Genomic DNA, 26,735 nt, shown 5'->3' with positions numbered 1-26,735 from the left:
GCCCCAAAATCAAACAGCAACCTGTACTGAGACCCAAACCCTATGTATGTTCCAGTTTTAAAGTATATCAAGTTATGCTTTGCAGTTTGCACACTTCCCAGCCTATCTTTTATCCTATTTTAAATCACTTCCACATTCAGCAGCAAATCAAGGGTACAGCATTTTCCCATCTTTTCATAAGCAAAGTATTTTCCTTTAAGAAAAAAAGTGAATATGTGTCAAAGCCACATGGCTTCTCCCCTACAACCAAGTGATTTATTTCCTCAGGAAAAATGGAGCAGACAGGAAAGAATGATCTATGGCAGTGCGCTCCTGCAAGCTGTTCCTGCAGTGCCCCAAGCAGCACTGACCTGTACCTGGTCACACCAGGTTTGGTATCCCTGCCTCAGGAATGAGCTACATCTCCATAAAGAATATTCCTGGGATGCAGGAGGCCCTCTGGCACAGAGGGGACAGGAGTTGCACCTGCCATTCCTGCCCATCTGCAGGGCAGAGAACTGGACCAGCCAACCCCCAGTGAAATACAGCTGGCATTGCAGCACAGCGCTCTGGACCCGAGGTACACCAAGCCTGGGAGGAGCACTGGCTGCTTGCTTTCCAGCAGAAGAGAGTACATCAAGCTTGAACCTTGCTCAAAAGCTTGAAAGTAGTCTCTGAATTACATGGAAATCCCTCTGTAAGAGTTAGGAGGACCAGATGAGATGTGAAGCCACAATTAACATCTGAATACAAGATATTTGACCTAATCCATGTGTGACTTGTCCCTGTGAAATTGCTCCCCTGCCATACAAGATGAGGTTCCACAGAAAGCATCTACAGGTTAGATCTTTGAAATAATTCACACATGACCATCCAGATTCTTCAAGGAGACCAGTCAAAAAAACCTATATCTCACTTTTCCCAGAAATTCTGTCCCCTGCACTGACTGATGGGGTGTTCCCTCCCACTCCCTTTAGTTTTGCTGTATGACAACTAATATAAAGACTAAATCCTGCTGAGAGGATAAGCTGTGGCAATGACAGGCAGGGACATGTCATCCCCAGCAAGCTCAGCACAAACAGCTTGATAAAGGCTGCTCACCACAGCACTGATATTCTGGCAAAACAGGTATGTGTGCCACAGTAACAAGGCAAAGTCTTTCATGAATGAGATCTATCTGTAAGGCCCTGCAGAGAGACCTCTCTGTAGCTCTTCTGTGCACAGAGATTTATGAGTGCAGATTTGTGACTATTGATTTACTGCAGCCTTTTGGTCCCAGGTTGTGATCCCATTAGCTCTCAGAAAGGCAGGAGTGAGGTCCTGCTGCCAACTGCATGTGGGGCTTTAAACCAGCTCTCTCCACTGCAGGCAAGTGTGTGGGGATGGAGATGTCTTCATCCCCATGCTGAGCAAGTAAGTGCAAGATTGTCATGGGGTAGATTTACAAAGATGAAAGTGCTTGATACCTATAGACTCTACGTAATCTGGGGGGGGTGGGGGGAACCAAACCTCTGTCCTACTCAAGATACAGAAGTTCTGCCTAAGAAAAATATCCATTTTAATACAAGTGAAGTTTCCTGCTTACTGTGTTGCAGGATAAAGCTGAATAGCTACTCTGACTCAAGAGAATAAATCTCAGGCCATCATTACACAGAATTACTAGCCATGGGCACTACAGCAGGTTGGGGTAAGGAATGGGGAAAAGAAGTCCAAGTTAAACTACAAATGCTTTACGTGCACACTCCATTTTGTAACTTGAAAGATAAGTAGAGACCAAGTTGTGCTGAGAACTAATGCTTAGTTACCTAAGTCAGAGCAGTGCTTTAATCCTTCTCCTGCAAGGATAGTAAGTGATGCATTATGAGGAGACTAAACATCAGAGACGTCCTGCTTGAATCATGCAGCAGCAGATGACACGTTTAGTCAAACTCCCTGAAACTCATCACTCCTTCAAAAAGCAAGGTTGAGACCTCTGTCTGCTAAGTGACTCAGCATTTTCTAGAATGAAAGAGCTTTTAGGAAGGTAACTGAAACCAATTCCCCAGGAACACCCCCTTACAAGACACATAGCAGCTTTCTGTGACAAGAACAACTTAACCTTGAGCAGCACACGTTTTGTTTGTGACATTAGAACTGCAGAAGCATTTCTGGTTTGCCTTCTAAGAAGGAAGCAGATCTGACAGACATTTACCTGTATATGTATGAGGCTTTCAGCTACCTGACAAAGCATACACAAATTGACCAAGTTCAGCTCATTGAATTTTACCCACAGGTAAAATTATTCAGATATTATTTATAGTTTATGTGTATAATTCTATAATCAGGCAGGTTTGCAGATATGACTAGCTATCACTGTTTGTTTCCGTTCCATTCTTCCTTTCATCACATATCAGATACAAGGCAGTTGTAAGACAATGCACACATGGTACTTTACATACAGGGACACATTCTCAGAAGTATAAATTGGCATAGGATCTCATTTGAGAGCTCCCATGAATGCAGGCAAGCTGGAAACATGGCCTAGAGCCTCCAAAGCAATTTAAGTACAGGAGGGTTCTTGGAAATGAATTGTGGTTTCCAGAGAAAATAAAGCTTTTTCTTACATACTAGAGCACAGCAAGCTATAAATTAATGATGTCCTTTATTCCCTGGGATTTAGCAGCTCCTTAACTCACCTTTTTAATATTTATAGGTACCCTCTCAGCCACAGTGGGAACTTGTGAGCACTGGCAATGAAGCAGTGGTAACCTACAGAGCAGCAAAAAGTTACTGAGGTTGCATTTGAACCTTTTGCAGTTCCATCTGCTTCAACACTAAATAAAAAGAAATAGATTATCTTTATATTCTGTGGGATTTGCCAATTCTTTATTCTTTTTCTGTAAGGCATTATTAACTACCAATTGACCTACATTAATATTTCCTGAGTCCTTTTTGGTCTTTAAGAAGAGTTTCATGTGTTTCCCCTGTTCTCTTAATCCAGCATCCACCCCCAGCTTTCCATCAACTCTTAGAAAGGAGTCTACTCACAAGAAAATAAAGCAGAAGGGAGGACAAAATAGAGACTGATTAGGCCAATAAGTTCCACAGACTTCTCCCTGCCTGGGCAAAGAAAGATGGTAGAATTTCAGAGTCTCAGCTTTGGGTCACAAAGATGGATATAGAGGCCAGGAATAGCTGAAGGTAAAGAATATGAGGAATATTTATTGGAGAAGACACTGCATGGCAGCCCATGGATTTCTCTAATAATCACTGTCAGAAAAACATGCTGTAGTAATCAGCTACAAATCTCTGGCCCAAGACTGGAAGACCAGGCATTTAATCATCAGCAAAAACAAGTTTCCTGCCCAGGTAGGAGAGCACCCACCCTCCTGCGCAAGTTGTTCTTTGCATCTTCCTGCCAACCCTGCTAATTACCACTAGAGCAGACTCTGCCAGTGGGGCATGTACAGCAATTACCAGAGGTTGGGCTCCTCTGAGTTTCCTATTACCAAGGACCCTGCCCTTGTTCCTTTATTTCATCCTACCTAACCACCCTGCTCTAATTTATAGCTTTGCAGTAGCAACACTGTAGTTAAAATTGAAATGGCACTTCCACTCTAAACCTCTATTTTATTCCTTTCATTTAAGTTCATTACTTCAGTTACCATAAAAAAAGGGATTTCTGGCAATCTCTATCCTCTGCCTCCTCCTCAGCAAAAAATATTTGTCATTCCCCAAGGACACAGAATGGCTGATCTTGTGCTCTCTCCTTCAGAGCCTGCAGATTTGTCTTCAGTGACAGCTTCTGGAGGTAAAACCCCACAAGGATAGTGCTGCACTGTCTGCCTAGGAGAGAATTTGAGTTTTCAAAGAATGTAAAAGAACATGCACTTGCCATATAAATGTAGAAGAAGGAAAGAGGAGGGGCTTTGACCTCTGCCCTGACAGCACTTTACTTCTCTGCTTCTATTTTGAGGTTTCTTTGTTCCCCAGAGGGCCTGTCTGCAAATTTTACAAGAGATATGCATCAAAAGTCAGCATGTATGACAGCCACTTGAGAAGTCTCACAGCCAATAATCCTGGACTGCACTCGCTGTGCAGGCTCAGAGGGCAGCAGGGCACCCCAGTCACACCACAGAGAAAGCAAAACAACTCCAAGAGCTGCAAGCTCCTCCAGCCCATTCGTCCATTGGATTAAAGAGCATTGAAGGACCAAGGCAAGGCAGAGCAAGCTTTATTTCTCTAAAGCCCCACGGTCTGTCATGAGGTATTTGGGAGCAATAAAGCAAGGGCTTTGGAAACTTCACCAAAAATTGCCCCACCACGAGTTGTGGTGATGGGAATTTGTCAATTTTATTAACAGGTTTTGTTTTTCATCAGCATTAAATTCTGTTTCATAGCTTCCCCAGTATCATTTTAGATACCAAACCCACATTTTTTTATTAAACTGATTTCCAAAAGTGAACAGAAGCTTACTTTGAGCCAACAATCCATAAAATTATTCCTCACATTTGTGTGCATGCAGACATACATTAAATACCGCAAACTATCCTGTCCAGTGGAGAAAAAACTAATGCCTTCAAATTAAAAATAAATAATAAAAAAATAGGCAGAAAATGCCAGCTCTTCAAATATTTCCCTAAGTTGATTTTTTTGTTTGTTTTTTGGGGTTTTTTTTCTTTAATATGGAGCAAGAATGGGTGTAAATCTTGGGGTTGAACCCTATTGGTGAATACAAGGCATTCAGCCAGTCGTGACCCCACAAACAAGTAGGTAAAGCAGCTCCTTCCTTTCCCAGGCTGCATTTCACATTCAGCCTGTAGGACTAAAAAAAAATTCTGCTTCTCAGTGCCATCTGATTATCTCCATCACTGACTTTGAATTTTCCTCTGATGCATCTGGTTATGGCCATTCTGTGGGATAGAATGCCAGATTATACTGGATATTGGGAAAATGAAGCCATTGTAAAGAAACAGAAATACCATGAAAGCTTTTTTGGTAGGGCTTGGCTCACACATGGTTTTTCAGAGTGTGAGGGAAAAACAACAACCTGTTCTACCAATTATTCCTGCCCACTCCTCCTCCTACTTTTATTTTCATTTATGACAATTTAGAATCTCATTGTTATACAACTGGCTTAAGCAGATAAAAATGGGTCAGATAAGAGTATTTTAAAATTTGCTGACTACTCCATCCATTCAATGAGTGCTGTGATTAAAATGGTTATATTATGTCAAAATCAATAAAAATGACAGCAGAATGGAAATGTCCATTAATGACTTAAATTCTAGATTATGCTTTGCAACTCTTATCTGGTGTCTTTGGGACTCCTTTTTCTTGCTGTTCTTGGGATTTCAAAGGGCAAAAGTAAACAGGAATTATGTAAATCAGATATTTTGCAGTCAGAGCTTCCCAGACCATTCTTTGTCCACCCCATATGATGGAGCCTCTGGCATCTCTGAATTAAAAGGAGACACTGCTTTTCTTCAGCTTCAGAAAGGTGTACAAGGCAGCTTTAATCAACTCTGTCTTTTGGCTGAAAGAATGGAAGTGGGACATTGATCTTCCTATCCTCTTCAGTAGAGGAAATAATCGATCCAGAGGGACTTGATTAAAACACATCTCAATCACAGAAAGTTCTGTGAAGTTGAAGAAATATTTCAGAGCATATTTTTAGGATCTTTTGTAAAAATACCCTCCTCTTACAAATACATGGGAAAAAAAAAAACCCAAAACTCTTCTTTCCACTACACCATAAGGAAAGTTTGAGATGTGTAGGTTGGGTAAGATACAGGAGGAGCAGCAGCTCTCTCACTGCTGTCTGTCCTGATGGTAGCTGTGACACTGCAGTGACAGGAACATTCTGTCAACCCAGAATCTTCTGCAGTTCAGAGGTGTCTGGGTTTTGTTCTAAAGCAGGTTGTAACAATTGGAAGAAAGAGGCAGTCTCAGAAACTATTAAAAACCTGCAGAGAAACATCCATCAAGGAAAAAAAAGCACCATTTATGTCCCTTAGTGAAACTACAACAAAATATCCTTAATTCTAGTGAGAATCTATTACTTCTACTACTAGAATGGCTCAATCACAGATTAGTTTCTTGCTGATAGAAGCAGAACACAACAGCAAAAACAGTAGAAGAAGAAAAACACTTCTGATTGGATTCCCTGCAAGTGGTATCTTTGCCAGGTAAGAATCAGCATAAAACAGTCCCATTTACTGAATGCAATTGGCCTGCAATAAATGGCTTTTCAGCTCCAAGAGAATATTAAGGTTCTCACACCCCTGAGTGTCTGAACTGGATCTTCACTAGAAAGCACAATACTAATTTACTTCTGCTGCAAGATGCAGAGAAGGGATCAGAAGTAAAGAAATAATGTGGAAAATTAAGAAAAATAGGGAGAATTCTATCTGTACTTTGAGATAGCAAAGATTTAATAACTTTCAATGAGAGGAACACAACACCAACCTGAAACCTGTGACATCTGAAGATACAAAGGTCCTTGGCAAAAAGGGGAAACCCACTGTGGGCAAACAACAGGCTGCCAGCTGTTTAGGTAGGCAGGCACTTCAGGTGTTTAACAAGCCCTCCTGCAGCAGACACAGCATTGTAGCCACAGGCAGAAAACTTTTCTATCATGTCAGTCCCCGAGCTGTGCTGCCCAGGAGTTTTATTAACTGCTTTCCTAACAGATTTCAACACTCTCCTGGGGGACACCACATTTATGGACAAGTTTCTCTTACTTCAGATTTGATTTGATCTGTTCATACTTACAAGCTCCTTTTATTCCCATCTCTGCACTGCAGCCCACTGTTGCTAAATTACCAAGGTAACAAGATCCTTTAATATTCACAGTTTTACACCAGTTGTTACAGTCTGTTTTTCATTCCTGCTGTCAGTCTCTTGGCTTTCTCACTAACACTCCTATTTCCATCTTCTCTCCTATAGCAAATAATTTTTTTTAAATATCAAACAGGGAAAAAAAAGGCAAGAAAAGTTCTACCATCCACCCAGCAAAAGCCTCAGATGATTTATAGTGTTAATACAAGAATCCAAGAGGCATAGCTAAGAGTGTTATTTCATAAGGGATTCCCTATCCAGCTTCAAAGGCAGAGGTAGCAATGCTTGATGGCTGAAGAAACCAGACCCCAGTGTTTTGATAACATTTTTGCCATTCAGTGTCCTGAAGAACAGGTCTCACAGATGACTGCAGCCCAACAAAGCCCCTTCCTGCTGAAACAGCACCAGGCAAGGAGAATCAGCTCCAGACCAAGCTGTCACCTAAACCCCCATGGGCACCCACTGACTCGGGCTCCTGCCACTTGGCTGAATTTTACACCAGTTTCCAAGGATCTCTACCAATAGGAGGGACACAAACCCACTAGAAAATTCACGTGTTGGCTCTAGTTAACAATCATGTTCAAAGTGATTTAGGTATGTGAGAAAGAGGGCTGCCACACTGTGATCCAGGGTATTCCTTCCCTGCCTTGGGTGGGAGCAAAGGAAGGAGGGGAGTGTTTGCTCAGAGAAGAAACCTCAGACTCTCCTAAGGAAACAATCCTGCAGGACTGGAGCAAACCCTTTGCTTAGTACTGGTTTTGTTAATGTAATGGCAGCACAGTCTGGGAGATCCCCTGACAAGAGCTGCTATCAGAGCTCACAAAGGCACTTTCCATGAAGGGAAAAAAGGAAAAAGAAAGAACTTCCTTCTCTGAAACCAAACACCCTTTTCTGATCCTTTGATCAAAGGCCTCACACTTTTCATTTGAAACCCCTGGTAAAAAAAAAAAAACACTAAATATCAAAAAAAGAATAGGAAAACGGTATATACAGCTTTTCACTGAATATGAATTTTAAAATAAATCATTCTAGCCCTTTCCCTTCCTTGCCAATACCATTTATAATGCTAATGTGTCCCTGTTTCCTGAGCAAGTTCTTTAAAGGGGGAAAAACAAGGAATGTACACATTCAAGTAATAGGATGCCTTTGTCAGTTCATTCAGGATCTGCATTTCTATTAAACAGCCAGGCCTTTTCCTTCATGCCACTGAAATGCCTGATTTTACTCAAACTGCTGCTGCTACACTCACACACAAATAAGTGATAATTCTCTTCCCTTTCAAGAGCTGTGCCTAGTGGCTCACAAGGGACTTGGTTACGTGGCAAAAGCAGTAATGTGACAATATTATAATGTATGCCAGGTCGCTATTCAAAGTGCTGCAGATAATTCCCCCATCATTTCCATGTTCCTATGGAAGCATGCTATAATCTTTCTCCTCCTACATAAAGCTGTAAGAGAAGAAAAGATTACTGTAATCCTTTCCTTCCCATGTCACACAAACAATGCAATCTCCTGGCTATGTCAGAAGAAAATTTCTATCTGTAAACATCAAATCAAACTTCAGAAAGAGTTCCTGCAGCCTTCATTGTAGTGGTAAACCATTCTGTAAGCAATTGGTATATATTTAAGCACATTGATGGAAGATTGACGTTCTAGGCTGCAATTCAGCCTTTGGTTTCTTGCATTTATCAGCAACACAGAAGCACACTTCCTTCTTATGAAATTTAGGCATTCATTAAGTCTAGTACATTGCTGCCTGACACACTTGAGTGTCTGTACAGCTCTCAACTTCAGAGGTGTCTGGGCACATGAGTTCTTTCAGAGCCCCTTGAGAAGATACCTAAATTACCTGAATGCACAAAAGCAAGCAACAAATCAAGTAAATAGGGGAACAGGAGGCTGCCCAGCATCCCCATAAGCACCACAGGTGGAAAATACTCTGACTGGAATTAGAGCCAAGACACAGGTCAGCAGGCAGCATGGGCCCTCAGCTGAACTACAGACTTGACTGTGGCCTCAGAGAAGGCTGAACCTTTGGCCTTGGACCCTTTTTTTCCCCTCCAGCACATCTCAAAAGCATTATTGCAAATTAAACTCAAGGCAGCAGGGGTGGTTCAAATATCAGGCTGTGACAAGAGGAGGTGGTTACATGACACAGTGAATAACATGTCCTCATTCATAAACTCAGAACCCAAAGTGGAGTAAGAGATACTCACTGTCAGGGCAATGATAAGATTAGTTCAAGATGTAAAAAGCTTTGTGAGAGAAACCATCTCAAGCTTTGCAAAGCAAAGTGGTGGCCTCCAGGTCTCAGCATTGCAGAAACTTTGGGTATTCTTGCCAGATACCTTCACCCTGGGAATATCAACCTCAGGGAAACAAAGTTCTAACTAGAATAGAAAAATCAAAGTGTTTCCCCTGCTTTCGGGTTTGACATTGTTACATTATTTGTCTTGTATCATTAAAAACACCAGCTAGTGCAAATAGCTGTGGAAGCAGTGAGTTGGACCAGAGAGGCTGTCAGAACAAAGTCTTTTGTTGGGTCTGAGGAGGTACCTGTGCCTTGGAAGCATTTGTGTGGGACACGTGTATTTGCAAACTCCTCGTGTTGTACTGAGGAGTGTTAGAAGGTGAAAAGCTGCAGAGAGCCTCCATCTTTCTGTAGAGTCTTCCATTTCATTGTGGCTAATCATGAAGAAATATAAACACCTGCCTAATGGACTTTCTCTGGTAAAAAAAAAAAGACTATCAGATTTCAACAGAGTTTTGCAGTCAAAGTGCACTTCTCACATCAGACTGGAGGCAGAGTCAAGGAAAGAAACAAATCAGTTGAATGGAGGACACCTTCCAAAGCACAGCAGAAGAAGAAATAGTGTCTCAAATGAAAAGCCAAGTCCTAGAAATAATAAATATAGGCCTGATAAATGTACACATGAGCTCCATTTCCCAGCAACCCCTGCAGCATCACTATTTGTTAATAGAGATGAGAATTATCTGTATAATACTCCACATCAACAATAGGCACAATGTGGGACTCAAAAACCCCCACTTGGAATGGTAACAAGGGATAACAACAGTCTTGCAACCACTGAAAGAACGGAGAACTGTCTCTATGCAAAGGACTTTGCAAGTTCAGATTTTCACAATATATAGGATACAGGGAGGAATGAAAACAGAGAAAAGGCATCTGGATTTCAGCAAGTAACACTAAATCCAGTAAATAACAAATAAACAATCTAACTTGTGGAATTCAATTTCTATTAGCAAAAGGGAGGAGGAGGGACCACACAGGAAACTGGCACTACTACAGGAAATAATTCCCAGACAATGGACCATTTCCAGCTAATATGAGAGTTTTAAATGCCATCTAGTGTCAGTAAAATGCAGAATAAGCTGGCAATTGATCATGACCCAATAAAATTGTAGGTGTTTTGCTATTAGCTTCAACAAGGTAAAAGATTTTATCTGTGGAATGATGATGTCTATTAGGACTACCTTACAAGATACAGATATTTTCAGAACAGAAGTGAAAACGTTAATATGCAGATACTGCACACTCAAGCTCAGGTTGAACTTTTAAAGCAGCTTTACTTCAAGGATCATAACTAATTTTTTTTTTTTATATACAGCTTCTTTCTTCCTTAGGTATCATTATATACCATTTAGAGAAAAGATCTGAATTTGCACAGCTTTCTCCTTCCTCACGCAGACCAATACCATGGATCCCAAAAGAAGACCCAGCAGTGGGGTCACATGGAAATCACAAGGTATTCAGCTAGATCACCATGCTGCAGTGTTCATTGAAATCCAACAAAATCAGATGACTCAATCTAAAAAAGTAAGGCTTGATTAATCTGGTCTAGTAGTACTACTCACTGAAAGGTACTGGGTACCCAGTTTTTTGTGGCTGCTTCTAGACTCTGATATTCAATTTTTTTGAAAGCTGAGGTCTCTGTTTCTTCAAGCAATCCTTGCCTATATTTATAAGGCAGCTGCATGCACTTCACTTTTCAGGAAAAGGTGAGGGAATACAAACAGTAGATCCGAGTGCTTGTGGGTCAGAGTTCTTCAAGATTCAATCCACTTACCTGTAATCAGTAAACTCATCTTCAGCCCTAGAGCTTTGATCATTGGCACAGAAGACTGTCTAATTTTTGCTGGTTTGTTTTCAGGAATTTACACTTTATTAATGTTTTCAAAAGTTTATCTTTAAAAGCTTCAGATTGAAAAGATCTCCTGTATGCAATTCATCATCCTTAGTCTCAGCTCAAGGGAGGCTTCTTAAAACAGACTGCTGCTGACTGGGTGTGAGACAACTAATATAAAAAAAAGATCATTCATTACTCAGATACACTTGTCAGGTGGCAAGGTTTCTGATCCATTCCTCTGGCTCTGTACAGCCATTTATTCCTGGGCTGGAATACATGCTGCAGAGGATGCGAGGCAAGCACCTGAGCTGTTTTGCTCTAGGAAATGAGAACAGAATTGATGGTGTTGGAGAGATGTTTTTACATGTTCATCAGAATATAATGGTATGTGTTCAACAGATGCTAACTAGCTAATTCTACTCAACTTCAATACAATTACTGCAACAAGAAGCATTCTGGAAGTGAAGTTTTATATGCTATGTAAGGTGGCACACAGGTGTCCCAAACTATTGAACAGTTTTGACAAAATTTTCTCTTTGGGCAGCAGATTTGCTATGGGGAAAAAAAGTTTAAAATGCTGCTTTCAGGTAAAAGAATCTTGCCCATCTATTACCAAAGTGTTTTTATTTTTCCTCCTGGCAGATCTGTGTAATGTGTTTTATAGTGTTAGTCCATACCATTCGAACAAATCTAGGTAAGTAAATGGCATTTCCACCTTCATTTTTATGATCCAAAGAAGATTAATGAGCCTATTTCCCTTCTTGCTCTCCTATTCTCTCCATTTCTCAGCCTCTCTCTGAGTTTAAGAGGCTTGTGTAAAAATAAAGATCGTTCCTGGTAGTAAGTTTTCAGCACCTCAGCTTATTACACTTAATTTGAGTTTTCTAATGAGTATTCTTTGTTAAGACAGAAGACTAATAGTCTGCCATGACAAAACATCACCATCTTTTCTTCCCTTCCTAGGTTATTTTTGAGGTATTGCTGCTAGTATTGAGCTGAAAGAACATGAATACAGAGCTTCACCTGTGATCTAAGAGGAGCAGGAGTTAATGGAGCCCAGAGTCCCACACACACTTGGAAAGGTGCAGGTTTGCTTTCCCCACTGTTCCCAGCTTTGTTTCCCCTGTGCAATGCACCAGCAGCCTCCTTCTTGTGAGCTGACCTGGGAAAAGGAGTGTTTGAAGCCTGTGCCAGGAAGAAAGGGCATTTAGGTTGAGGGTAAGTCATCTGTAATGAGAAGAGGGTCACATCTGTCTTACTGAGAGCAGGAACACAAGTTTCACATGTCCCCCAAAGTACAAGCTGAGAAACTGGGGGTTCCTAATGCTATCACACCATCTCCACTTCATGCTTTACATCAATACACATACTTCTTTTAAAGCACTATGTCCTACACAGCCAATTTACAGTGCAGCTAGAGCAGAGCAGACATTCAGGTGGTAACACTCCTTAAATTCTCAACATTTGACATCTGATAAAGCAAAATGATCAGCAGTTGAACTACTTAAGAGCTACTGCTCTTTCCCCATCCCAGAACAGCTCCATTTTAGTGATTTTGAGAACTACACTGCTATTTTGTTGCCATATATCATGTACTGTAAGAAAAAAAAGCTAACCGAAAACACAAACTCACTCACTGGCAAATTGCATTTCTGTACAAGTTCCTTGTGGAAAGGGAGCACGTTAGGAAGCAAATTGAAACAACAGAAAATCCAAGATGCCAACAGAATCCAACTCTGTCCATCTCAGCCAGTGCGATGGAAAACGGGCTCTGTTCCTAGTGTGGATCAGGAAAAAGGGCTCCATTCCTAATGTGACAGGTTAGGGAGAACGATAAAGGGGAAGGCTCTTCAAACCCCTCAGCTTGTTCTCAGCATGCCCTCTCCCATCAGAGGAGGGTGTGAGTGCTGTTCCTGCTGTGAGGCTGCCTTGCCTGGTCAGCAGCAGGAGATGGGAAGAGGCTCTGCCTCTGTCACCTCACCTCCAGCTCAGACTGGCACCAAATGTGGTCTGGATGGGTTCAAAAACTCACCCCTTAACAGCATCTCCTTTCTCCAGCTGAAGAATTACCACCCTTGTCAGCATTTTAATTACCTCCAGTAGCTCACAACAGGATTTCTCCCCTCCCCAAGCATTCCTGCCAAGCCACAAGTGGAACTCGAGATACTCTGATAGGCACAGAAGTTACCCCAACAACGTAAGCATGAGATTGATTGCTCAAAGCTACAATTAAGCTAATTAACTAGAGAAATCAAGTGCTTTCTGCAAGCAGGAGTGCTTCTCCAAAGTTTTCTGAGGGGAAGATTTTTCCCTGGGATAGTGAAGAGACAGTGAGATGCTGTGACAACTTTACCTCATTTGGGGTGACCCCTTGGTCCAAAGGGCTCACAGTAACACCTTTCAAGTACTGGGGAAACTCACCACGAGGGAGGGGGTGTCTGTGAAATTCTGCTCTGCATGAGGAGTAGAGGGAGAAATAAATTTCTTAGGTACTGCAGTGCAGTGAGCTGACAGAGAAACACACTTCCGTGACTCTTACAGTACATGCTGTGTTCAGTTGTCAAATTAACAGCAATTATGTATTTATTTAACACATATTTGTGAAGCACAAAATACTCAATATGAAAAGGCACAGATCAGAGAAGCACAGCTGAGACAATGCAGAAAGCAGGAGTATTTCAGCTCTCTTGCTTCATCTAATATAGAAAAAAACCCCTTGAAGTTTAAATTTTTTGAAGACAAATTGTAGATGGGAAGGCAAGGAAGGATTATTTCTATTCATTTTTGACTAATCGAAACACTTTTGTAGGGGAATTGGAAAGCGTTTTTTGATTTTTATTTCTCCAGTCTGTATCAATATATCTAAAGACAAAACATTCAAATCACAGCCAAAAGCGAATAAAGCACCATTTGGGAAACATTGAAATAGAATGTTCCAACATCAGATTGGTTTATTTCTTCTCTTCTAAAATGATATACCAGTGAATCACCACAATCCTACATAATGCATTTCACTGTAGACAGGTCTGCACAGACTGAGCCCAGATTCCATGCAAGTTTCTCTAACAAACAAGTCACAGAATTCCTGTCTGTCTGGACTTTTTTGTTTCTTAAAACACAGAAAAAAAAAAAAAAAAAAACAACCAAAAACCTACAAAACCCAACCAAAAAACAAAACTAGAAAAACAATAAAAACAAACCAAAGACACCACACCACCAAGAAAACTCAAACTACACAAAATAAACCATCAAACACAACTTTGTAATGCTCCATCTGGTACATTTCTCTCCCCAGAAGCAACATTTTGCACAGAAAAGCTGGAAGATTGCATTTATAGCATCTCAAACAGGAAAGGAATAACCTTTCTGTTCAATACTACAACAAAAAGCGAGATTGCTATTGGCTTCAGTAGCACTTGGGATATTTCAAAGTTATCACCGACTCTTTTAGTGACAACTTTTCAAAAAACTCCCAACTTATTCAAAAGTACGGTTTTACCCATCTTCCCAGCAAGATTGTTTTAAACAAATGGCAATAACCCAGCTGAGCAAACAGTAGCCAAGAGCTACCCTCTCTGCTGTTCAGGTTGCAGCACATAATTATCCATCTTCTCTCTGCTGAAAGCATCACAATGATTACAGAGCACTCATTTAAGGTATTTGAATTACAGCAAGATGTTATACATCAAAGTAATCAAAGACAGTTTAGGTAATGAAGTTGACATAGAATGGATCATTTCCCAAAGAAACATTTCATTTGCATGTAATAAAGCCATTTTAAGTTAATTTTGACATTACATCATGATAAAAACACTTGTTGACATTTAAAACATTTCAGTGACAAGCCTTCTTGCATTTTGATGAATTAATTTTTTCATAGGCAATAAATATAATTTCATTTCATATGGGGAAAAAAAAGGCACTAAAACACTACCCACACAGCTATTCTCAGTGCTGTATGCAACATGCTCTGGTTATCTGAGCAAATATGCCACAGGACACAACCTTCAGGAGCCTGAGAAGTTAATAAGGTAGTGTTTTGAAATATAGTTCTACACAGCTGCTCATGCAGGGAAACTGAAGTCAGACAAACACTACCATCATCTGCCACTTGACAGAAATGTTTCCCTTGTTCCTTCTGAGTTAACTCAGGAAAAAAAATTATAAGCCATGTATATTCTTTAGTGTAGATGCAAAGACCAAAAAGTCAGAGCCACTGCAGGGTAGCAAGTATGAAAGAGGAGAGGCACCCAAACCAGCAATCATCTGTGCCAGGAAACCCCAGGCAGTAGGAATGAGAAGGAGAAAAGGGAAACTGGTTCCTCTGGATTGTTGGCACCTCCTCTTGTCCTGGCCACCATGACCTGGCTCAACACAGAAGAAAGGCTGCCAAGAGTCAGTCACAGGACTGAGAGCTTCTGCCTTTGCATTCAGTGTATCACTATAGCACAGCCAGGAGAAATCTATACTGGAACAGTAGAGGTAAGTGTAGATAGTATAGAAATATGAGTGGAAATACAGTATAGATACAGATATATGACTGGAAATATTCCTTTTCCCCTTGGAGTTTCTTTCAGAATAGGAAAGGTCTGCTAGGTATGTTTGTAAACACAACAGAGAAAGGCATTGTAGCTTCTGTCAAGATTTCCAGGAACACACATCCCTTACCTTCCTGTGCTTCAGCTTGAGAGCATAACTGAAACAAAAAAGCCCTGGGCTGAAGCATAACTCCTGAAATATTTTCATTTATACAAGTTAATGAGGGGCCTTATTGAGGTTTATGCCCATAGATTTCTCTCCTTCTCTAAGAAGTTCCCTTTCCTATATGTTCATTAATTTTCTTCTCATATTAAACTCTTGTCACAGTTATAACATGCACTGAGCAGAGAAAAGTATTTTGTTTCAAGGTTGAAACAAAATCCTTGCTTTACAAAGCATGTGGAAAAATAACACCCTGCTTGCATGGCAAAAGAAAATTACATTCTTTCCTCCAAGACTTTCAGTTGGTACTCTGTCTTAAAGCTCTAGTCAACTTAACAAAGGAAGAAATCATAATTTACATAGAGAAATGTAAATCAAGGTGTAGGCAGGTATGTATATAGATATACACAGATTAAACCATGACAAGGAACAACTTTCAGACAAGATGCCTGCTGGCAAAATTGGGTAAGAAGATCTTGTGAATTATCTGGTTTAACTGTGTTTAACCTAATTCATTAAGTATATTTATACCTCAATTTCAGCAAATTAGAGGAATAGCATAACTTCACAGAATTAGGTATTTGGTTATCCAAAGTGTCTGTGCTAAACAGACCCAATCTGTGAGAAAATGTCCAAGTTCCCATACACAGGCAGAAACCTCCCAGTTTATCTATCACTTGACCAGTGGCCAAACATGTTAGTGATTTTCTAATGATTTATAATTCTACTTAGATATTTAATTGGCATAACAAAAGCAAGCTATCAGTCACCATTGCATAGCAAATATCAGCCTGTGCCTTGTTGCAATTGACATCTAATCAACAATCACATGTTGTTTGATACCAATTAAATGTCTGAACAATTCTTTCAACATTATTACCCTAATAAGATGCTAATTGCATGCTCAACATTTCAGCAACATTTGAGATAACACCCTGCAGACCATATCTGTCGCCTTTATCTTCATAGAAGCAAAAAATCTGAACAGTGAAGGATGTGTCCCAGACCCCAGCTGCCCCCACCTCAAACTGGTGCTGCCCTGACAGTCCCAAGGGAGCCCTACAAACTGATATCAGGAATTTGTGCTGGCTCAATAGCTGCTAGATATTAATATTTCGTAACTAATAAATTCTGCAATACATCTAAGCAAGCTGCTTATGAAACGATTGTTTTAATATAACAAACAAGATGAGTTCACTTTAAAACCTTCTAATTTACACTTTAGAAATGGAACTTAGCTGAAATATATACAATGGTTGGCTTTGGCTGGCAATTTCCTTTTCAAATAAGAGAAGGGTGTAAATGAAGATACAAGATGTTCAAGTCTACAGCACCTGCTTTCAGTTTAAATCTGGAGAAATAATTGAAAGAAATTTTGTCATGAAAGAATGAAAAAAAAAAAGCCAAAACAAAACCCAACAATGCCATGGTATCAAGAGGTACAAGGTGCACAAGCCCCCTACGGGAGAGCTGAGTTTCCCCTACCCTGGATGAAATACCTCCTCACCCAGAGAATAAGAACTTGGGACAAACTCTTCAGGCCCAGATTTCTCTCAGCTCAACCTAGATCCTTGCTTTTTCTGTTACCTGGCTAATATTCAGCAGTGATTAGTATTGGAAGAGCAGCAAGGCTCATTATGGATCACAGAAAATCACTTCAGCAGAGTGTGATAGGACATCAGGAAAGAAGCCAAGTACTGATCTAATCTAATGGAAATTCCAAGCATAAAGTGAAGGAACTGGTCTGTGTATCTGCACCAAGAAGGCCTTAGGGCAATTGTTCCATGTCCTATATTTAAGTCTGAAATGCAACCTTTGTGTAAGCCCCTCTCCTCCAGATAAGAGGGTCTGCTTTGAAGTGCATCCTGCATCTTTTGAAATGGCTTGTTCAGATGAATAGATGGAGTTTTCTAAAAGGAGAAAGGTTTTAACAGCTCTTCACTTTGAAGGAGTCTTCCTGCACCTTCAAGACTCTAGTGTCCAAATAGCAACCCAGAATAACCTTTCCTGCTTCACAACTGCAATGATTTGAAAAACATACAGTCAAAAAAAGTGCTTAGACTGAAAGGTAAAAGGAAGCAAAATCATAACATTTTTGAATTAAAAAACTCAGTATTTCAACTAGGCAAGAGTGGGACATGCATTTTTACACCTCCTTGCAGGGCTGAGTAATTCTGTGCCAGAGGTTTTACTATGGAGAAAAAAATTGTGGCCAAACTGCTTTCTCAAGAATGCACTCCCTCTCTGCCTTATAAAAAATTTCAAAGTTCTGTTTGTTCATATCCTTTCCCATTTTGTGTCATTAATAGTACCTGAATAGCCACAGGATGAATTGCTACTTCAGTAGAGTGCTACAGTTCAGATCCTTGACTTAGTCCAACAAGACTATTAGGAGGTGATCAATGGACTGTTTACTTGAAAGACAGGAGGACAAATGGTTGATTTCTCCTCACCCCAGCTGGCCACCTATTTCCTCAAGCAATCATGAAATGACTACAGCCATGAAGGCAGCAGCCACTATTTCTTCTACAGGAATTTTAATTGAGAAGCGGACTCTCAGAGCTATTGGGAGACTCCCAGGAAAGCAGTGAGCACCACAGGCTCTTTGATAAATGACTCCACAAGTCACCTGAAACAGCTGAACAGAAACCAGTTCCCTCACCAATCACAACTGACCCAAAAGCTCAAAAGGTGGTTTTAGGAATGACAAAGCAAATAGGACCCAGGACCACACAGATGGACTAAGTGCAGCAAAGTCAGTTTCTTTGGCTCCCAGACATGACACAGAACTCATTACTAACCCTTAAAAGAGGGCTGACACACCTCTGATAGTTGTGAAGAGATTTTGTCTGGAAAGTAATGCAAAGACATTTTTGATTGAATGAATTTTAGCATATGGTTGCTACCAATGTGATTAGTGAACACGTTCTCTTGCATGTGTGCATGCTGAAGTCTCTTTTGTGCAAAATCTGGTGGAAAGAAAACGTGAAACTAGGATCCAAATAATGTTCTCATGTCCAAACTGCTTCTCAGAAACTGGAAATTCAAGCCATAATGCTGTGATAGCTCTACACTGCTACAGAAATTCCTGACTAACTCTAAAAATCTGAATGCAGCATTAACATTTGATATTAACTGCCCAGGCAGAGGGCAAGAAAGCATGAACCACATCCCCTCCATCTATAACAGTCTTCATAGCTGCTGGAGACTCCATTTGGAAAAAGCAGACCCTGGTTCAGTCCTCTACTCTGCCTGAGGGACTGCAAACCCAAGTCTCACAGCAGGCTTGTGTTAATCCCACAACAAGTGTTTGGCAGAGAGTGAAGTTGGAGCAACTGAGCAGATTTTTTGCTTCCTGTTGAAGGCATTCCAGGAAAAAATTTGGTAACCTGAGTGTCAGAAGCCCCAGGATATGCAAAAAACTACTCAGAGCTCTCAGCTATGAAAGGAAGTGCCCCATTTTTTAATTAGTAACAAATAGTTGACAGTGAAGTCAGGCAGTAGAATGGAATCAGACAAAATTTGTCCCTGGAATGGGGCAAAAGTTCAGTTAAATCTTCCTCACCAGCATGTTCTACCTGTTGGTGGCTGGTTCTCACAGAGCCATGTGTTCAGGCATTCAGCTTTCCCTAACCCTGTCCTAGGAACCACAGAGAACACAGGAGCTCATCTCTGTGAGCCAGGTGCTGAAAGTCTAGACCAGCAAGCCCTGTTTCTGGACACCTCAGCTGCCTCTGGTCTTCAGAACCATGTTTCAAATCACCAAGCATGCATTAGGAAATATAACTTTCACTTACTACTAACCACACTTGAAACAGTGAATTAGGGTGAAAAGCTGACAATTTTTCCTGTCACTCAGAGTCATTCAGATCCAAAGGGAGAACGTTTCTCAAATGAAAAGACTGAAAGATTTTGCTGGAGGCCAAAACCCAAGTTCTTTAAAACAGCCTATGCATATCTCCCTGTTAATTACGCTAATTAATTTCTGACACTTCTACTTAAATCTGTGTGATTTGTCTAAAACAATAAAAGCAATTTAAATTTTTTTGTACACGAGATAGAATTTTAAGATAAGTTTAAATAATGAGTTCTGTTCCTGTACACTTCACAGGGTTAATAGGTTATGAATACACAGATTTCTTTTTAAAAGCAAGTAGCCACCTTAGATTCAAGTCTTATCACCTACTATGTCTATAATCAAGGCAACTGAGTTCTTGTCATTCCCTTTGTTTCCTAAACATACCATTGAACTGCTTCTTGAGGGCCCTGGGGGTGGTTTAAAGGTGGTTATGAAATGCTAGAGCTAGCCTTAAATGTTCATGAAACACAAGAGATCCTTATTCTACTATTAAAAATATTTAGAGCTTTTCTTCCCTTTTTTCTAAAGCCTCACTGACAACTGTTGAAGGCCATCATATGTGGGAGAAAGAACACAAACACCAAGTTAGACTTTGAGTACATCACTCCTTAATCAGTTCATGGTCCATCAAACCCCTGCAGCACATCTTTGACCAGCAGAGGAGTCCCAAGAGGAAATCAACATTAAGGAAACATTTGTTTACCAAATGTTACTATGCCTCAGGTGATAGTGCCATCTCCCATCTCCCCTGCCTTTGTAAAGGCTTTACCTTCCAGCCCCTCACCCTTCCCTGGCACACCTTTGGCAATTAGATAGTTTAGATGGTGCTTGTGTAGAACTGACTCTTCCTTTCACCATGCTCATTCACAACAGAAATTCACCATCTGGTGGGATAAAGCAGACAATCCCATGGGACACAACGCACAAAAGGCAGGAGTGTCTGCAGCTTTTCAGGCTCAGGACTGGACAAATTGCTGTGGCTCAACACCACAGCCCTCTGCAGTGTAAAACAGGTTTGTGTCCCCATTCAGCTGAGCAGCATGCCTGGATTTCCTCCAGCTCATTAATTTCATCCAATGTATCTACTCACTTCTCACAATGCTGTGTGAACAAAATGGTCCTGGAAACAGCTGAAGGCTTTGGGCTTGTTGGTGGGGGGGTTTGTTGAAGTTTTGGTGTCTGCAGTTTGATTTAGGGATTTCGCTTGGGTTTGTTTCATTCTAAGTATTTTAAGAGCAAAAACAATAAAGCAAATCCATCTTTTTCTTTCCCCCCATCCCACCGGGACGTGCCAGCAGCAGCTATCTCTGCAGGACAGAAGATGTGCACCCTACCCTAGGAGAAGCAGGCTGCACTTGGAAAGAACCTGGCTGCTCTTACAATAGCAGCTTCTACTTTTATGGAAGGAGAATCAGGACACAGACTGGAATGGCCTTTTCAGCCAGGGACAATGCAGTAGGCTGCTCTCTCCTTGCCACTGCAGCACCCCAGCCAGCATTTCATTGTGCCTAAGTGACATTGTACAGCTGCCATATCCCAAGATCTTCACAAAACCCAAAAGTATCTCTATAAACTCTCTCAGCAGACAAAAGTAAAAACTGTTAAATTTATACTAAAATAATACAGCATGTAGGGATTTTGTTAGGAACAATAGCCTACATCCTACTATTTATTTCCCTCAATATGCAGGACTTAGTAGAGGTCACTGAAAAATTTTGTTAAAAAGGAGCCTGCTATTTCTGGCACCTTAAGTTACTGGTGTAGGACATTGATGTGAATATTAGAGCCATTGAGCTAGTCATAGAAATAAAAAAAACCTCCATCTATCAAGTATTTTCAGCCACTCTATAGCAAGACCAAGGAACAGGACATCCCCTGAATCCAATGACTAATTTCAGTTAAATCTGACAACAAGGTCTGACAAGGTTAAATACTTAAACATTTAATGGAACTACAGCCAGCAAAGGAGGTAATTCCTAATAATTACTTCCTGAAAGGCTGTAATGTGAACTCAATTCATGATAGGCAGATCTTGGAGTCCATGCAAAAGAGAGCCATTACTGAAACGCCAAACAAAAAATGTTTTAGTTGGTATTAGAAAATTTGAACTACAGTATATATTCAATATGGAAATCTTTCTTTTGTTCTGCTGAAAGTAGAGCTGCTTTATCAGCTGTGTCTGCAGCACACTGATTAGCCCTTTTTCTTTACCTCCTATATTTCATATATCATTCCAGATAAAAATACGGCCTTGAAGCGCAATATTTTTCTGTATTTTTTCCTTCTTCAACAAAAGTGCAGCATTGTTATGGTGAAATGTTCAAATTTAACAGGTTTTGGCTTGTAGTCAGCCTTTTTTTCACTAAGAACTGAGGGATCAAATGAGGAAAAAAAGGAAGCTCCCTTACCCCATTTCCCAACACCTGGGTTTGGTGGAACAGCCAAGCCTGCATCTGCCCATCTTATAACCTGCTGTTGGGTGAAAAAAACTCCAGTTTTATCAATCTTGAGAGAATCTGTCTGGAGCCGATTTCTGTATTCTATTCCTGTGGTTGTCCAGAAAACTTGCTAAATGGTGGCATAAAAGTTCATAGCCCATGCCAGCCATGAGAGCAAACATCTGAATCAGACTGAGCTCAGTTTCGTTTCTTTGGGTTTTGTGGTTTTGGTTTGGTTTTGATTTTTTTAGCAACAGCCAACAAAAGCTGTGCCCAAACCATCAGTTACCTGCATTATTGCATTGTGCTTGTGAACAATGCAATGTGAACATGGAATTTACAGCAGGGAAAAAGGCTTCACTTTTTGCTGAATACATCAGCAATATAACAGCCACACAGTGAGTGCACATACCCTGTTGGCCCACCGGCATATATTGGCATTTCCAGGTTTCCAACAGAAACCATTATTATTACTTCCTTCTCAGGAATGCATCATGATATACTGGCTCTTCCTTATTAAATCTATTTTCAAAATACTGGAGCTGTTACAACCTTTTTAGAGGAGAGTATTAAAGACCAAAGGGAATTCCACACTTCCCTGACAAAGACATGATTCAGTCCTTGGACCACTGCTATTTAAAGAATAAAAGGCTTCCACATCAAAAACCAAATAAAAATATAAGTGGAAACTAGAAGGAAGGGGACAACTACAGTTGTGAGAAGTAATCTACCAAAGCTAAATCAGGGAGATTTTATTATAGCCAGTGGTCAAAACCTAATACTCCAACCACAATCCATCCTCCTTTTCCTCCTCTGGAAACTCCTCTGGCAGACTGACCACACAGTTTTCTCATATTATTTAATATTTTAGCTGAAAAAACTTTTTGACTTCCTGCTTCAAACTCCTCCCAAAATTCACCTTTAGTGTTAGCACCCAGTCTGTTTTTCTTTCTCTCCTCTGCCCACAGCACTAAGCCCAAGAGAACAACAAAGATTCAGACCAGTCCTTACAACTCCAGCTTTCTCATAAATAAAAGGAGTTTGCCAAACATTAAATGATCCACCACACAATTTGAAAATACAATGCTAATTAAATTTTCTTGTGTTTGTATAACTGCTAAGGATCAGGGCTTTCTCCAACTATCTGACAATTTCACTTCTGAAGCCCCACTACTGGAGCATTGCCTGTTTCTGTGCAACATTGCTTCCTGTGCACAAAATCTTTCTTCCTATAAATTAATTGCTTCTTGCATTGCTCTTTCCACACTGAGCTTTCACTCTCACAATCTGCTTTTCCATCATATTAATGAGATTGAAGTGCTCATTCTGTAAGTGCATGTGCTGCACTGCACTTGCCAAGCCACTCTATTGTCTTTGAAGGGACTCTTGAGCACAAAAAGGAGGAGCAGAAAACATTTGGAAGATAGTGGCCTGACTTTACACACTGATGAAACAATCCCAGACAATAACACAGCAGCAATAATAGCAGCATCTGATGGCCATGATTACCTCAACACCAAGATGCAGGACTTGTTTTGAAGGATGTGGGGAAGAGGGGCAAATGGAAATCTGCCAAGGACTGCTGTAGATGTTTTGAGGATTTTCAACACACTCAGGTTCTCAAAAGGCTCTCAGAAAGAACTGTGGCTTGATAACCAAAACAGACTTAATGTTGTTCTTGTCTTTTCTGCCACCAAATTCTACAATAATAGACTCAGTACAACATGGAGCACCTGTTGTACACACACGCCTCTTAGCCAAGAGGAAAGGGTGCTTTTGGTTCTATCTTGCATCAGCACAGGTAGGTGAGCATGCATGGAAGAAGCTTTAACACCATAGGAGCCATTTTCTTTCAACTCACAAAACAAAATTACTGAGGCAAAGCAGCAACTCTTGTAATGGGCTGCATCACTGACACAGAATCCAAACCAGGGTGTTTTGATGAATGGCAAGTGAGAAGCATGACCTAAACAACTCAAGACTCATTTAAAAAACTCTACTTCTTCCAAAATGAAATGTTACCTTTTCACCTTAGCTTCCCAGAGCCCACAGTACTACTGATCATTTCCCCACAGTTTGACAAGAGGTCACTGACTCTGTCATTTGTTAGAAATGCAAGTTGAAGTGTCTGTCCTGTTTCTCCAACAATCATCTCTCAAACCTTAACTAGAACATCCCCATTACACTTAAAACTCTACAGTCATGACAGAGGAGCATCAAAAGCATCCTGTGACTAACCTTGACTTCTTAAACAGCTCTGAGATATTCCTGATATGCAATTGTGTTTGCCTTCTGATGCATGACAGACTTCAAACATCAAAATGATGATACGAGTGTCACCGTGGTTTCAGCATTCCTGAGAATAACTGTTTATGATCCTAAACAGCTTGAATTACAAAAGAGGAAATTCTAGGGCTGTAAAGTTCAAAGCAGTATTATTTCTGACACTTGATGCCACCCTTTTATATTTTCAGAGCTTCATGTTCCAATCCTGTCACAGAAACTGTTATTTCCTGATATTTTGTACTGTTCCTGTGCCTTGTAGCAGTTCATGACTGACTTCCTCTGCAGCATCTGAGGAAGCCTGTAAGTAAATGTTAACTGAGGGAAATAATAAAAGGAACTGCTTCAACCAGGTCAGATTCAAAAGCAGCTGCACTCCGTAGCAGGACTCAAAGACCACCTGCCCTGGCCCTGCTGTCCCCTCTCACCTCACAGAATCGTTCAGTTTGAAAACCCCTCTAAGATCAAGTTCAACCATTAACCTAAGACTGCCAGGTCCACCACTGAACCATTTCCCCACGCACCACACCTACACTTCTTTGAACACTTCCAGGGATGATGATTCCACCACTTCTCTGTGCAACCTCTACAAGTGCTTGACTACCCTTTCAGTGAAGAAAATAGCAGAATAATGCCCCAGACCCCACATGTGGGGACAGCTCTATCCCAGGGCCCATCCCTGGCTCCCTGTTGCTCCCACGGAGCCCTGGCACATGGTTCCACCAATGCCACAAACCACACGGACAGCAGGGAGCCCTGGCACCCTCTGCACTGCAAAAACAAACCAAAACTCACACACACATGCTCCCTTCTCTCCCTCTAGCCCAGCTCACTGGTGTGCAGGTCCCAGCCCTGCTCAGAGCCTTCGGGGAGGGGATGCTGGCAGGAGCTGCTGAGGCACCAGATGGTGGCACAGCCACATGGGCATGGACACAGGTCAGGAGGTGCCCTGGCCACAGACATGAGCTGACCAGAGCTGCAGGTTCTGTTCCCAGGCAAGACTAATAAAAAATGCAAAACGGAGTGGTTTTATTTTGTCTGCTTTTAGGGCCCCACAAGGCACTGAATTTCCTTCTGCCTCCCATCTCTCTCCTGATTATAAACACAGAGTTCAGAAAAATTCCTTAATCTTGGTTCATTTTTATCAGGGTCCCCGAACAGTGCTGCTGTTTGGAGAGTGCACTGTCAGAAAGCACACCCACTTCAATCCTAATTACATAAATGAAATATATACAAGCAGCACTAAAAAAGTACCTCAAAACACCATCTAATTCAGAGCTCTATACATATGTGGTCTGATTAAAACTGTCAATCCCCTTTGCTTAGGATCTTCCTGACAAAAAGAACTTGAGAATTGCATTTGATTTCATTTCAAGGCTTTAGGACACTACTCTTGCTTGGTCCTGCCACTCTCCCTAAGCAATGCAACACCCAGTACACAACCAAGTAAATCATCCCAAATCCTGCAGGTGCCCACTAACCCTCCACCACAAAACTTCAGTTTTTAAGCTACAAAAAACCAAAATAACATCAAACTTTACACAGATGAAAATAGATATAAGCTGCTCCACCATTAATATATTTAAATGCAGATTTCGGCTATGTGCTAGAGTTATATATCCTTTTATATGATGGACTTTCTGGGAAGCAAATACTTGACCTTGGCCGCACTCAAGCTCACATTTTATTCTTGTAAATAACCAACTTTTAAGCCTGAGCTTAAGTCACAGAACTTAATTTTATTTTTGAGAATAGCGCTGGAAAGAAAATAATATAAGAGCTTCCATTTAAATTCTACAGAATTTAACAAGCACTTGAGGAAAGTAAACAGTTAAAAGGCAATATGTCTCCCTAAAAAAATGAGTGTCTGATTTATTTTAAAATAAGATCTTCATGAAAACTATATCCCAAGAACTCCAACTAGGCTTCAGCATCTCAGGCTTTACCTAGGAATGCAATTTAATGTTTCACTTTGAGTGCACTTCCCCACCTCACACACATCCAAGGTCGCTGAAATTAAAAGCGTGCCCAGTTCTGTGAAAATCTGCCAAGACAGTAACAGAGATTCTGACAGCATGATGACCCAGAAGTTATCAGAAACCACTAGAAATCACTTTAGTCCAAATATCCTGATATCGAGGAACTGAGAGCAGTCCAAAAGCATTGGCATGATTCCCAAAGTAAATCTACACAAAAATCTCAACCTCCACTGCATTTCTTTCTTCCATGTGTTTCCTATATTATTACTAACATGGCCATAAAGCATTAGCTGCTGGTAGGTACTAAATCTCATCATTGTTCCTATTACAGAATTTACTATCAGTAAAATATTATCAATGAGACATAAGAATTGAATGCTGACAAAATTAACTTTTACTACTAACTCTATTACTGGGACCACATCTTCCAGTGTTAAGGCCATGTCCAATTACAGAAATATATGGGCACATAGCAACATTTAAACCCTGAACAGCAGCTTCAAAACCTCCAAATGAAGACTGTTTTCAC

General features: G+C 40.7%; 1 long non-coding RNA gene across 1 annotated transcript in view; it reads right to left on the bottom strand.

The window, feature by feature from the left end:
* Positions 1 to 10,366: 10,366 nt before the first annotated feature.
* The window catches only part of LOC146767033 (uncharacterized), a 144,172-nt gene continuing 127,803 nt past the window's right edge, over positions 10,367 to 26,735 (bottom strand). The window contains exon 12 of the long non-coding RNA XR_014956111.1: positions 10,367 to 16,998. This is a non-coding gene — a long non-coding RNA (uncharacterized LOC146767033). The remainder of the gene's footprint in view (positions 16,999 to 26,735) is intronic.

This window comes from Lonchura striata, chromosome 6 (assembly GCF_050655825.1).
Source record: "Lonchura striata isolate lonStrDom1 chromosome 6, ASM5065582v1, whole genome shotgun sequence".
Lineage (NCBI taxonomy): Eukaryota > Metazoa > Chordata > Aves > Passeriformes > Estrildidae > Lonchura > Lonchura striata.
This window is presented reverse-complemented; position numbering and strand designations above follow the sequence as displayed.